Source organism: Corapipo altera, unplaced genomic scaffold, assembly GCF_003945725.1.
Source record: "Corapipo altera isolate COAL_440 unplaced genomic scaffold, ASM394572v1 112, whole genome shotgun sequence".
NCBI classification, from domain to species: Eukaryota; Metazoa; Chordata; class Aves; order Passeriformes; family Pipridae; genus Corapipo; species Corapipo altera.
In genome coordinates, this window is record NW_020884899.1 from 6141622 (window position 1) to 6157357 (window position 15736).

Sequence of the window (15736 nt, forward strand, 5' to 3'; positions counted from 1 at the left end):
TTGAATTTGCAGGTTGGAATTCATCATGATTCCCATGACACTGGAGGTCAAAAAGGTCCATTTTACAATTGATTTGGAAGTTTTAAGTTGTAATTTCCATTTCATAAAATGCCTCCATTGCATCCATTACTGGATGATCCATAATCCACCAGTTGTCACAGAGCAGCACAGCTGAGCATGCAAACTGCACAGGGTGGATTTTGGACTTAAACCCAAGACATTCTGCTGAGGAGCAAGGAGTGAAAAAGCAAGTTCTCCTTAAAACAAGAAGTGACACTAATACCTGCAGATTCTCTAAATCTTTCATGATTTGGAGGCACTGAAAACGACTGTCAAATAATTTTTTTATGGGGTAAGGAGCTATGCAGTCCTATAAATATTTAGCTACAGTATCTGAGATCCTGACCTTGGAAGAAAAAGGCCGTGTCTTGCATAATATCAGATAAAAGGAACAATACCTTACTTCAGGTTCGTGCAGAGAAATAGAATTCAGAACCACCTGAAGGCTTTTGTCTTTTTCTGTCTAAGCAATACCAAGATAGATTTTAGAACAGATGCTTTAAATGTGCTGAATCAATCACAAACTGAGAAGATCAGGGCGTTGGTAAACACACATGAGGGTCAACTTCAAATCCCACAGACAATCAGTGCACATTACACTTCACCCCAGATTTTGGGAGAAGTCACTTCATTTCTTTTCTCATCCTTTATACTGTCACCACATCTTCTGGGTGGGATAGTTGTTCTGTAGCTAGAAGTGATCTGAACTAATGTGCAATGAATTAGAGTAAAAAGAAAAGGCAGTCTTGAATTAAAGACATAGGAATTGCTTCATGGGAGCAGGTAATCCATCTAACCAGCATTAGGACTTTGACAGTGAGGAACTGTGCTTGTTCCAGAGGAACAAACTGCTGTAAACAGAGAATTCTGAAATGAAGGCTGGTCAGAGAAAGCTCTTATCTCAATTCCCAAGGGCAGTGGTTGGTTTATGTCTTGAACTGATGATATAAGACACATAGCTTTAGAGCTTCTGCTATATTGCATCAAAACTGCTGCAGTCACTTAATGCAAAGAGTTGATCAGTGATAAACTAATGCTGCTGCTTCAAAACTGTCCAGTTTTTTTTGAGTGGATACTTTAGTGCTGCCAAGAATGATACCAGACCAGGCACTGTGTCTCCAAGCTCCTGTAATGTAAGTAACATCAAGTATGAATGGTATTCCCACAGTGAGCACAAAGCATCATTAAAGCAAACCTGACAAAACGAGGCACTACACTTTATGCATAATCCAACAGAAATGCAGTCAGGCTCCAATTTCTGATCCAGACCTCATTTATCCTGCTGAGTGATGATGTGGTGCACAGATCTGGCAGCACTGATAACAGGATCACAGTTTTGGGGTTTTTCCCCTGTACCAGGTTTCCCTAAGATATGTAAGGGTAGGTGCTTGTCCTCATCTTTTGGTTACTGATTGTCACTTTATGGAACTACAAAATGTAGCCCTAAATTAAATTTTAAACTACAAGGAGGGTCTGGTTTTCAATATCAATTTAAAAAAAACATCACCAAAATGTCATAAAGACTTGCAGTTTATGTGTATCCTGCTCCTGACACATTCTATGGGCTTGATCTTCCAGTGAGATTAAAATGTCCCTTTACACAAACTGTCTTTCTGCTCTTCAGGGATGTCCTGTGTACCAGGGCTGGCCAGGATACCCATAAAAGAATCACAAGCCCACTCATCAGCCAACTACATCTAAGAGATTCCTAAAGCAGTCTTAAATCAACATTTTATGTTTCTGTATGATGTTTCCATTTTCTAGTCAACTTAGAGAAGTTTTTTTGTTGTTGTTGTTGGTTTGTTTTTTTTTTTTTTTTGTTTGGGTTTTTTTTTATTATTATTTTTAATTTTCTTTTTTCCCTTGAAAACAGGTATTTTTTTTTAGGGAAACCACCCTCCCTCCCCCCTCAGTTTACTTAAGACCCTGGAGTTTCCTGTCGAAAGACCTGAGAATTTTTGATCACTTCTCAGTCAATGAGGCAATTTTCTGTTTTCAAGACATTAGATTGCTATAAATGCATTCTTGTCAAGATAAATAGTTAGGTGGGGTTGTTTATTTTGAAAAAGTCCTTAAGTGCTTTACAAGAGAAGAACAGTGCATTTCCATTAATGTGTACAAAGCAAAGCATGCTAATAGCAAGTGAATCACTGTTTATTCATATAAAACATTTTCTTAAATGTACTTTTAGCTGACTGCCAAAGTGGTTTGAAGATGTTTAAAAAGAATGATGCCTTTTACCAAATGCTACAACTCCTTGTAAAATGTGTGGTCTGTCTGTTTGTAACTCGGCTGTTTCTACAGTGAATGGGGAGAGAAACCATTCCAGAAGGTGGTCCACCTCATTGCAGTGCAAGTCTCTAGGGAGTACTTACTCTTGCTCAGGGTCTTTCACTTCCTAGGGGTTACAGAAGGGCCCTGGACAGCCAGGTTAGATTACAACCTAATCTTAGAGGTGGCCCTGGTGTCAGGAGATGACTTCTGCAAACTCCCTCTGAGCACGTTTGCATGTGCATGTAGCATCTCGCTGACCCTCGGACCTTCCCCGAGGATGAAAGCAGCAGCAGAGTCCCCTGAACTCAACCAGAAACCTTCCTCAGGGAGGACTTGATCATTGCAGAAATGAGCACAGAGAATAATAAAAATGAATCACAGATCTGTGGGATAATAATCTAAATTATTATCACGTCTTCTCTTGCCAGCCCAGGATATTCTGTGTTTCAGTCTTTTGCATCTGATAAAAATATCTTTAATAAAACATTCCACATGATCTGTGGTGAACAGGCAACCACCGGCTCTGCTGTTCATACCTCTCTATTTTGCTTCTGTGTATGGGATTGTTTTAAAAACTTGGAAGACTCCAGGTACGTTTTAGCCAAATGACCTGCGGTATCGTATTCATGAGCTTGTACTTTTGATCAGATAATAGGGCAGTTTTTCAAATGGGTGCATTACTCATACATTGTCTTACCATCATTAGAATGTGTAAAACTTTCCCCAAAAATGGGGCCTCAGGCACAGGCTCTGTGCACAGACCCTACTGAATCCAATTACATGATTCAAGCCCTCTAAGCTGGGTGGGTGCTCAAGCACCTTGATGATTTGGGAGCATTTTAAAGCTGAAAAATAAAACAAACACACATGCTCTGGTTTAGCCTGTGAACATTTCGCAAAGAGCTCAGAACCTAATTTTTAGTGTGACTTGGTTCACCCACATAAGCAGGGCTCATCTGACCATCTGTGTCACCACAAGAGGACAGAAGTTTGGACCAGGAGAGTCTTTTTGGCCCATTTGGCTCAAAGACAGGAGCAAGATCTAAACCCCTCCTGACATTTTTGTCTAATCCAGTCTCAAGAAAACCCTGCAATGATAGCAATTCCAGAGTCTCTGCAGACACCTACTGCAGAATTTCACCATTTCTGATATTCAGAATTACTGCCTAATGTTTTACCAGATCTCCCTTGCTAAGTTCATGACTTATCCTATCCCCGTGGACAGGTTTATTCCTTTCCTCTTCTCAGCAGCCTTTCACGTGTTTTGCATATTTAACCATGTTTCACCTCAGCCTTCTCTTTTTTAAACAAACGATTCCCTTCCACCTTTCTGCACAAGTCCTCAGGTGCTTTTCTTTTCATCCTTTCTTCTGCTCTCCCCTGGCTCTGCTTGGCTGATCAGTGTCTTCTCTGGAATGAGATGCCCCAACCTGGAAACAGTATGTCCAGCTGAGGTACCACCAGCCCTGTGCTTTGTGCAGTAGGTACCACTGCCTCTTTATTTGCAAAGTGCATGAAAAATAGGGAATCTCCAAGAAGAGAGTATTTTCACTACCTTTTGCTCTAAAGTCCAAACCACCTTTATGGTCCCAGTAACTGTTCTGAAGCTCATGGAAAACTGATGGTGCTCTGAGGGGGTGAGGACCAACCCAATTATCGTGATATTTCTATGCATTTTTAATCTGCTGCCATGCCTCAGTCCCAACACGGTTCTGTTCAGCGTGGAGGAAGTAACCCTTTTAAGCATAACTTACAAAGTGTTTGGGGATTTTTCTAGATCAAAGGAGCTGTGTAAACACATGACAATTATTTTTAATAAATGTAAACAAATGTTGCCCCAGACAGCCCTTCTTATGATAGCATCTGATGAAAGAAGCTAGACTGAACCCTGAAAAAATGCATGTTTCAACTGAAAACCTAAAAAGCTAGTAAAGTGAATGAAAATTTTTGAGTAAATACAATAATGACTGTTTTGCATTTGCGAATTGATGTTAACCTTATGATGGCTAGGGGTTTTCTTAAGTGATATTAAGCATATGCTTCCTGTTTCTTTTCAAACAAAATTTGCCCTACTTTTTTTTCCTCTTTTCATTTAATGAACAGATGTGAAAGGAGTTGATCACATTATTTTTCTGGTGATCAGAAATAATGTTCTGCAAGTGAAGACAATTACTCTTGGAACTAACCAGACCTATTTATGTCACCAAAATGTATTAATCAAGATTTGAAAAATACATCTGCTTAAAGTGCTGGGACAAATCCACTGCAGTATGCAAACAAGATGGCTGGCAAGAAGTCTGACCACACATTTGAAAGAAAAGAATAGGTGCTCAGCCAAGAGCAAAAAAGAGTATGTTGGGGGGAAAAGAAATCACACTAGAAATATGTCACAAGCATGTAACTGTGAAAATCACTAGAGTAACCTCTCAAGGGGAATGCGAAGTCCTCATGTCCTGAAATTTCTATATTATTATTTCACGTGTTTCTGGAAGGGATTCTTCAGATTAACATAGTTCCCCCCAAGCTTCATCTATCTCTTCATCATTGCCTTCCCTGCAGACACTGTTCTTGCAGCCTGAGGGATAAATCCTGCAGGATGCTGAGTCTTGTGGTCCCAGACGAGCAGGACGCTAAGCACTGTGAGCACACGAGTGCTTCCAGCAAGGCTAGTATTCACATACCTACAACTCAGCACATCCTAAAGCCCTTTGTGGGATCGAGGCCAAGAGGCTCATGCTTTCACAAGGTTCAGTACGTTAAAAAAAAACCAATAATCCAACCTGGATCTGATTAAGGAATCCAGTTTTGGTCCAGAGGAGGCCACTACTTATTTGCAGTAGCGTAGTGAACTGCCTTAGCTTGTCGGAATGAGTAAGCACCATCACACACTGGTTTGGGGCCAACAGGGAAGACACGGGATGAGCCAAAGAAGAACCTTATCTCTACTATTTTCTTGTTAGCCCAGAGTTACTGGGAGCCTGGATCTTTGGCCGTTTCCCACAGTGCAAGCACCCACCCTCTCCGCGAGCAGCACAGCCGCAGTGTGACGGGGAGGCAGCGGCAGCCACGCCATCAACAGGGGGTCAGCAACAGCACCAGGAGCGTTTCAGCAACCCTTCACTGTTGATCTGAGCTCTCCTTCTGATGAGACTCAAATGGGAACCACCTTTTCATCTGAAAGGAATGTCAAGCTCTGATCCTGCCTTATTTCAATGCTCTGGCTCCTCTGGAGACTGACAGCAGGCTATTCCCCCTTCTTGAAGTGGGCACCTGTGAGCCTCCCACACTCAAAGGGGCAGGCAAAGAGCAGTGCAAGTACCCTGGTAGAGGTCTAATCCCCCACCCCTGCTCTTTGCTAGGACCACATCTGCCATGGCTTATCTCTAGGAGAAAGAAGAGGATATTGAGGGAAAAGATGGAAAAGGAAGCACAAGTTTCACCAGGCACTGGCTCTGAAAGGTCAGAAAACTGTGAGCAAGGACCACGAGCCACACTCTCACCATGTACTGAAGCACAGGTGGGGAGCAGGACACTATGCAGAAGGATGGGATGCTTGGGGGATGAAAGAAAGTAATGTGAGGCAACTTCACCTCACAAATGTGCAGGACCAAGGCAGACAGCAGCACCTGCAGAAGGTGTCAGTAAGGAGAATCACAGGCAGTCCTTCACCTGACTGGCCTTTAATAGGATTTAAAGGATGGCATTAATTTTAGCTAGGTCAGATGCAGGTTTGTAGTCAGAGCTATTCAGCTGTCTTCCTGCTACAGTATATGGGGAACAAGGCATCTCCAGAGGACAATCCTTTCCCCATTAAGGCACCAAGGCAGGTGAGGGGAGCTGCTTCCGAAAATCTCTATCTCTTCAATTCAGGTCTCCTGATTCCCAAGCAAAGCTCAGGCCCCAGTGAGGGCTCTGACTGGTAGGGAAGGGTAGGTGGGGAAGAGGAAAACTGCTGATTCTGCAGTGCAAAAAGCAGCAGCTGGTGGGGACACAGCTCCCCTCTGCAGTCCTGCAGCAGCTCCCCAGCAATAGGCACGGCTGGGCTGCAGCTGCTGTACCCTCCATGGGGTCTTGGCTCTGAAGTTTGACACGAAGGAGGAGAAGGTGGCTTGCTTAGGTCAGGGGCTCCAGGGGGGCCATGATGGTGTAAACAGGAGGAGGCTCAGTGCTGAAATGCAGCTCAGATTCCCCTGGTGCACTTTTGGGCCCCTCTCAGGATGGGCTGTGGGCTGGAAGCCAGGAGATTTGGTTTTTATCCCCGAGTCACCCACCAAGGAACCATCAAAACCTCGTGAAATCATTTTACTTCTATGACTCCCCTGACTCAGATCTGAGTCAAGACCTTGAAGCGTTAGTGTGACACCACCATTAACCCAACGTGAAGCATTTTGCAGGCTCTCACTGTGATTTGCAGGTCCCGACGGCCCAGGCCACCTGTAAAACATCTCTGTGATGACAAATTCAGCCCCAGAGTGACACTGACCTGCAGCAAGGCTGAGCACTACAGGGGCACCCTAAAGCCACAGGTGGGTCAGGTTGTTAAGGCAAAGTGTATTATCTGCTGTGGGGCTCAAAGAGGGGATGGGGATGGGACGGGAATGGATGGGGGCAGTGGAGACTCCTGCATCAGGAAAAAGGAGTTTGCTGTCACAACAATGCAGCCTGAGGGCAGGGAGACACAGTGATGCAAAGGTAGACAGGAGGATGCATCTAACAGGTAGGGAAGGAGCAGGTGAGAACCAACTCCAGCACAGCCCAAGGGCCCTTTTCTGAAGTCAACTTGCAGTTTGTGGCAAAGTTTCCTGCACCTCAGGGAAAGATTTAACTTTCTTCATCCCCAGAGGAGACTGTGTATGGCCATTTTCAACCTCCTGCCCCAAAGTCCTTTAGGAAAACCCTGCAAATACAAATCCTACGTGTGGCAGTGGCAGAATCAGGCCTGCTGCTCCTTTCCAGGCAACTGCAGAATGGTGTAAAAACACAGAACATTATAAAAACCAATAACCTTTGAAGCACACCCCCTGAGTAATTACCCCATTCCCATCTAATGACTAAAAGATGTTATATTTTTCTCTGATTTGGCAACAACAAAGATTTTGACCTTATTAAAACCAGCCCATCAGGAAACTACATGTCATCCTAAAAAAAAAAAAAAGGGGAAAAAAAGGAAAAAAATAGGAAAAAAAAAGACATTAAATTCTTTAAAATCCCTGTGAACAGTAATTCAAGATACTGTAGTTGAAGACCCATGATTTGTTGTAGTGTCTGGGTGGTCTCGAGACAGGAGATGACAACATTAGCTCTTTCCTTTGCCCTTCTAAGAAATGCTTTGATGATTCTCTAATATCCTAAGAATATCCCCTCGTGATACTGCACTGGGACGAGGCAATCACAGAGCTGGGATAATGCATCCCAGTTTTGCCCTGGCCCTTGCTAAGAGGGGATAGCTCAGAGCCCTTTGTTCCACCAGTTCTGCACTGACATCTGAGCCAGGATGTGCTCACGATAGTCTAAATAGTGATGTGGGCTCAAATCTATCCCCAGACTCACCCCCACCCACTGCACACATCTGGCTGTGTACCTGATTGGTATGTGCAATTAAGGCTCTCATCATCACGAATCAAATACTTGTTTCACTGGTCCTTGGGCAGATAATGATTGCAGTTATTACAGCCAAAGTAAGCAAGAACATCAAGGGTGCAAACACAGATGGGCTTAATATTGTGGAATTCTTGCCAGTGATGCAATCTGTGAAGATTTTTGGGCAAGCTGCTGACACACAACACATAAAGAGTTAATCTGATGGTGCTGCAATCAGGTGATTTTGAACCAAACCCCACACATGGGGGTAATAACTATTTTTTGTCTGTATTTTGCAAACTGCCTGCTCTCACCAGTACAGCCTCATACGCAAAATAATTTATATTCTTGGGGTGGTCAAAATCATAATCCATATTTTACATCTTGGGCTCAACCCTTCAATTAATTAGAACCAGAGTGACTTGCTCTGCCCTCTCCTCTGTGCACTCCAGTGTTTGTTTGGCATTGTGTGGGCCCTATGGCTCAAATATTTTTTGCAGATGCATAGAATTAACCATGCATGTTTAGATGTGCTTGGGGAACACATACATTCATAGAGATGTATATATTTGACCCTGTCACTTTTTTGTTAAACACTGTAAAAGATATCGACCTTCCCCTCCAGATTTTAAAATAATTCAGAATAGGTGATAGTGGGAAAATACCTAAAACATCCTGTCAAATTAAGTATTTTCTCTGAGACTGTTTTATAAGACAAAATTATTTCAGCTAAGAAGATGCCTGTGCAATGTATTAAGGGACAGAATGAACAACCGAAATATAAACTGGTTTAAATGGATGTCCAACATACTGCATTTTTCCATTTGATTTTAATTTTCTTTTTCCTTCTCCCTGTTCTTTTTCCATCTCCATGTAACAGTTTTTCTCTTTGCTTAGTCTGTATCACATTTTTCTCTCTGATTCACTGCCCTCACTTTCCTGCTTACTGCTTGTATTTTTCCAGTGTCTCTCTTAGTAAGAATAATTAAGGTTGGGTCAGATCTTTGAAAATGTTATCTGAAGCAGTATTGAATTCAAGCTTGTACTGCTGAACAAAAGCACTGGCTTCTTTTTCTTGCCAACAGATTCACTCACGAAATAAAAAAAGAAAGGTTCAAAGAGCACATCTACCAGGCAAAAATGCCACGGACATTAAACCGCTGCATTGCCCACAGGGTTTGGGTTCCTCCTGCTGCTGGCAAAGCAAATACAGTGATACTCAGCCACAGCACAATCTCCTTCTCCTCAAGCACTTCCAAACCCTCTGAAAGCCTGGAGATGCCACCAATGGCTCATAAGAAGCTGCTTGCTGGCCTGCAGGGATGGAAGGCCTGCAAAACCTTTCCCTGCTGGGTGTCACAACACAGACCCTGAAATGTCTTTTGGGAGCGTGGTCCACACCATGTCTCTCCATGGTACAGCTGTGTGAGGCATCCCTGACACCCAGCAGCTCACAGGCACTAAGTTGGCTCCCTCATCTTAGGCTCAGGCCCCAGGTATAAAGCTTACTTTGTTCAGTTAAGTTATTCTAGAATTGTAGAGAGGAGATCTGAGCGAAATCTGAATTTGGGCTGGCATTTTCATAATTGCAGGAACCTGGCTTTTACAGCATTAAAACCATATGAATTTAAATAAACCCTACTTTTCCTTCATCCCAGCGAGTAACTGGACTTAGACCACAGCTGCCCTTTGGGATCCTGCTGGGTTTCCAGCCTGCAGTGTACCCCGTGCTGCTGGGAGTGTAAGGGAATCTAATTTCCTCCTGTTTCACTCTATAATGAATCTGTCTTCTTAGATAAGCCTGCTACCACAGTATAACTGTGGTTAAGCCCCTCCTATAAACCAACTGCCCACCAAAACAGTAATGTTGCCTTGCTCCCTGTCACACTTTTCCTCACTTCATTTTCCAGGACATGAAGCTCACTAGTCAGAGGGGGAATAGCAGAACCAGAAATAAACCCCATATATATTACCTTTTTCCTCTGGGCTAGCATTGACAGTGTTGTGTGTTTGCATTTCCACTGAATTTTAAAGAAATTTCTTTTTCTTTATGGTAACTCACTGGATGATGAAATATTTTACATTTTATGGATTTTAAGTAACTCTGCTAAGAGGAACAGCAGATTTGCAATTTTCAGGGCTTTAGATACTGCTAGATATGTAGGTCACTCAAATACATACTAATTCCAATCTAGGGTTGCAGTGTTTTAGAAGGTTTGTTCTGGCTTTTAAATGGTAAGTGATCTCTTCAACACATCTGGGGCAGAGAGGCAGCCATTAACACAGCAAGCAAAGTCTTTTCAGAGGTCCCATCTTCAACCCAAACCCAGCTTTTGAGAGTACTCTATGAACGTTTCTCTCTGATGAGTGCAGTGCAAGGAACAGCACAGCTGGGTCTCTTCTGCTTCCATCACCTCAGCAGTGGGGAAAAGTCTTGCTCCTGACCCCAGCAGCTCCAAATCCCAGGTCCAACCTCCCTGCAGGGTCAGCTCTGGCTGTACCAGGCTAGGGAGCAATTCTGAAGATGGAGACAGCCACATTTTGTCAACTGGGTAGTGCTGTAGGTCAGGAGTCTGAATGTAGAGCTGGCCACCACCTGCTCCACAGGGAAAGAAACAATTGCTAAAGGAAAATCCCTTGTATCCAGAATTGCAATACCGGGAGCGCAGGTGCTTTACCACCCATTCATTGTGTGAGGAATCCAAACCATCCTGGGCATCAGCCCAATCAGCATTTTTTACAGAGACTGCAACTGCAGTTGGCCTTGTGAGATAACACAAACCACACTCCTTACCCACCCCAAACCACAGGGTAAATGTGCTACTGTGTATCGAATTTTCTCTGCCTGTTAAACCAGACAATTTATTTTTCAGCCCAGTGAACATAAAGAGTTTTGTAGAGCTGTGTTAAAGTGCAGTTCAGGTTTAGAGGAATTACCTGAGGGTACTCAGTGCATTTTCCCATCTTATCTGTTTGATAAGAGCCAGATATATGCCTTTATTTCTTTTGTGTGCAATAGACAATATGCCATGAGGAGTCATTGTTAAAGACTCCAACAAGCCAAACTTCGGAACATCTGGCTAGTGAAAGCCCTGGATATGGAAAATATAAATGTCAAGGCTCATATTTATAAATTGGAAGGGCCATGAGGACATCTGCTAACAAGTTCTCTTCCAGAGCCCATTTGCTGTACATGGTTATTCACAGGCAACATGTGCATGGATCACAAGCGTGGTCTGCCTTTCCTTTCCATCGCCAAAAGAACACACGCTCCAATAACACACAATGCTCTATTCTCACAACACAGAAATACAAGTGTTTGCAAACCTCACAGCAAAGCTCTTGCATACCAGACCACAGTGGGACACACTCTGGAACAGACTAAAAATAGCTGGAGAAAAAGCCTTACATTAACACAGAAGACAGTCAAACTCACTTAGTGTTAATCAGTGGAATGAGCACCCTTCTTTTTTGCTTTGGTCCACAGGAGACACTTTGTACTCTAAGTCTAGTCCTGAAGCCTTATTTTTATGACTGAGTAGTTGTGGATGGGAAACTCAAGACTTTAAACAGAATCTAACCTATTTGACCATGGTAGCTTAACACTAACATTTAAACAAGCTATAGGTAAAATAAATGTGCTTCTATGTTTATGAGCACAGGCACCTTTTCTTAAGCTTAGTGCACTTCCGCCACTAAGTGCATTTCTGATGTCTGAGAAATAAAAAACTGATCCAATGCATAAGCATAAATAATGGTTTTGCTAATGACTTATCATTGCAGGTGTCTAGACCATGGCTCACTCCAGCAGAGCCCTTGGCACTGGCCACCATCACAGATGCCCACAAGGCTGCCAAGTTGTCAGGAGAAGAAAAAGCATCAGCAGAAAGAGGTTGGACTGCTTTACAATGTCCATGAATTTAGCAAAGAATAAATGCATTTAATACTATCTTGTCCACTCTGCAGTGCTCCTGGATGCACATATATCTGTGTGGAAATGGCAGGAAAAGCACAGATGATGAAATAACATGGAGGAGATGTACCTCCTGATTAAAAAATGCCTAGGATGCCTAGCTCTGCCTCCTCCTTACTGCAGTCTGCATTAATGCCAGGTGACAAGGACATGCTAGATACAAGTGAGACATGTCCCCCTCTCAAAGAGGTTCTGCTGAAGGCTGCAGGCTCCAAAAACCTACACTTTCACTGGCATGGACTGACTGCAAAGCAAAGTGCAGTGTTTGTATGATCAGAGCCTCCTGCAAAGTGAGCTCAGAGAGGTGGAGCTGCGTGCAGCAAACGGAGATGCTGGAGGGGTCCTTTCTTACTCCTTGCTCCAGGGCCCATACAAGTGCAGACAGAGTTTAAAAAGACAAGTAGAAAGAGTACTGGAGAAAGAGAAAATTTAAGCAGAAAATGGAGAATGATGGAACTGAAAAGTCAACAGGTTGTCCAAAATCAAGAGGAGTCCTGGCAGTGGATGAGGAAAGGAGACTGCGCTGGCTGAGAAACAGCAGAACAAGTGGGGATGTGCATCACAGAGGAAGAGATTATCAAAACTCAGCAGCTGCTTCTTCTTGAAACTGAATCCTAAGCAAACATTTTGTTTGTGCTGCATCAGACAGATCTTAGGCAGCTTAACAAATCTAGCAATGGTAGGGCTGTGTCCAGCCCAAGTCATAAATATGTCAAGCTGTGACAGATATAAATAGATAGTATAGACTATCTTTACTTAACACATCCCAAATGGGAAGTAGAAAACAAGAAAGGAAGAAAAAGCTCTTAATAGGCTCCATAAAACATCTTGCATTGTATTTTCAATCTAAATCAGCATTGAGGAATAAGAAGCAGAAAGTGGTCTTGGATACCCAGTGCTGAAAAATACCTCACTGTTCAAAAATCCTAGCTTTTGTGTGCTCCAATTTTGTTACTTGCTTGCCTTCAGAAATATGGATTTAATATTCAAAATGGATTTAAATTTCACTAAAAAAATACCTAATGCATTACCAATAAAGAATTTAGTTTCATGAAACAAAACTGAAATTTATATACAAATTATACCTCTCTTTCCAAAAGACTTCTGTGTGCTTTATCTCTAATGATTTTACTTTCAGGTATTTATAGGTTTCATTAAAACAGGATTTGCCTACTGCTTCGTGCAAATAGTTCATACTGGTGGTGAGACACTTAAGCAACAGTGAAAGTAAATATGCAAGGCTTTTGCATGTTTTTCTTTATCTGCTCTTGTTCTATCACACAGTGGCAGCGCATTATAAAGAAAAACAGAACAAAGTAAAACATGTGGGTCTTTTCATGTGTTTAGCAGGTGAAAGTGAGGCTGCACATCTTTTCAGCCCCATCTGGAGAATAACAAATTAACCCTTGGACTTTACAAGGGGCGAGAAGTTATCAGTCACAGCCAGCTGACAGGGAAGGTCTGTTAGCATGGAGATGCTACAGGTTTGGACAGGAATGTCAGGACTTCCCATCGTTACTGTGATGCTGAAAAATGATGGTGCACTGAGCCCAGGTTTCACAGCTTTAATTAATACGTTCTGTGCACTCTGACCGAGCTGATAATCCAAGAAGACCCAATAAAAACCACCTAGGGAGGGAGGATATGTCATCACTGTATCGTATGTTACCTCTTATGTACACTGCACTCAGTTATAAGTTATATGTTTTACTTTCACTGGAGGGCTTGTGTACCTGGAGCTGTGCAAAGTCCATGAAACAACTGCTAGCACCAGTGCTTGTTTAAAGGAGGCATCAAGCCACCTGCTTATCTTAAAGGGGTGTCAAATGGAAACAGTAAGAAACTAAGATGGGAAAAATGCAGAATTCCCCACGCTTTGCTCTCTGCTCAGGAGGAGCTGAGGATGTCTTCACAGGAGCAAGACTGCATGTTCGAGAGAAGGACCAACTGATGCACTGCTAAAACGCCCAAATGTCTTCTTCTGGACACTGTATATCCATCAAAGTGTACAAAAATTGGACAAACTAAGAGCAGAATTTAGGCCAATTCAAGACACAAAAGTTCAGCTTCCACCAAGGAATCAGGATGGAGCTTTTGTCTAGGAGGTGTTTTGAGACTTCTCAGTGTGACAGAAAGGTCTGGGACCCAAGCTGTCAAACCACGAGCTTTTTCTGATGACTGCAGAAATTTGTATGCCACGCCCTGGAGCCTGGGGGCAGTCACTGGTAGGAACCGTGACCATGAAAACCTCTGAAGAAGGAAATCCTACCAGGAGAACGGTGAAGGAAATGGTAGAAAGAAGTGCTGGAGGAAAGCCAAGGGGCCACACAACATAGTCAAGCCCCAGACAAGCAGTGAGGTGTGACAAGGGAGGGAAGGCGGGACTCCCACGCACCTATGCTCCTGCTGTCCCTGGCTGCTTGAGCAGTCCCTCAGGAAGACAGGTTCACTCCAAGTCAGAGAGACCCTGAAGCTGCATCCTCATCCTTGGCTGAACACAGGGCAAAAAGATGCAATGGTGGCACTGCTCACTTGGCTGCAGGGAGAGAGGCTGGAGGAGGGAGTGATCCCCCTCCCCATGACCATCAGTAGGCAGGCACTCCCCGAGCACTATCCTTACCAGGGAGGCAGAGGGGGTAATTCAAACAAACAAGGTCCCAGTGATGGAAATTTCAAGCTCAAAGCTACCATATGGAGGGAAGTCATCTGACCACAATTTACCTGTTAGACTTCAAAGGTGTCTAGGTCTCCTTTAAATAAAAGCAGTCTTTTCTGCAATGAAGTTAAGTACTGTATTTCAGCACCATGTGTTGTGAAAAGGAAGCAATTTGGATTAATTTACTGAAATTTACCTTTCAGATGCAGTTAAGTGGAATTAAAAGTTTGTCTGAGTTGACAGAGTTCTGTTTTCTATCACTGCATTGTCTTGAAAGAAAGGATAACAGGCTAAGTGCTTAAATTCCATCCAAACTGATAAGGTTCACTCTATACAGGCACACTCAGTGTAGTTTATTACACATTGTCTCCCTTCATCCATCACTGGTATACATTTTTTTCCCCCCTACAAAACTGTTTCTTCCAAAATAAATTGATATTTATAATGTTATTGCACTCATCTGGGGTTGAACAGTCTGCACTGGGCTATCAGAGAACTGCCATTTCTAGTTACTGGGGGAATTAATTTAATTTCCCACTAATGGCAGATATTGCAGGGCAGAGCTTACATCTGGGATGAGAATTTCTTTTTTTCTCTTCTTAGAACAATTCCTTTCCTTTAGTTTCTTTCCTATGCAAGTGAAGCATGTGTATCCTTAGTCCCTTTCCAAATATCATCTTCACCCAGATCTCTTCCTCGGCAGTGGGAATGACTTTGCCCATTACCTTCCCTCTAATTCTTTCTTCCCATCACTGTACTTCTCTCCTTCTCATTCCCTAGCTGCCACAGCTCGTTCCAAAGCTCACTCCTCCTGAAACACCCTCCCAGACACTAACTCTCCCTCCCTCCCTTTTCCCAGGAGCCTTGCCTTAGGGCTCAGGAGCTATAACACTCCCTGACAGCTGGGAGAAGTTCTCTGTTCTCTTGGGCTGGTTTTGTTTGTAGCCTCGAACTGTTTACCTGCTACAACAAAGGTGTGACCCTGATCTGGTCTTCACTGACCACTCTGAAATGTTACAGACATTTCTCTACTCTTTCCATTCACTGAGCATCTCATCATGAAAAGCCAGTGAATGATCTGTAAATAATTATTTATATAACGTGGGGAAGCTTAGCTAACACAGTGTCAACAGGAACAATAACACAGTTTGTATGCCAAACTGCAGCCTTCCAGCCCAAGGGTTTTGCCTCCC

At 43.1% G+C, this 15736-nt stretch overlaps 1 protein-coding gene across 1 annotated transcript in view; it reads right to left on the bottom strand.

The window, feature by feature from the left end:
* The window catches only part of TRABD2B (TraB domain containing 2B), a gene marked incomplete at its 5' end in the record, with an annotated part of 277903 nt that overhangs the window by 5646 nt on the left and 256521 nt on the right, over positions 1-15736 (bottom strand). The gene's annotated exons all lie outside the window — the stretch shown is intronic.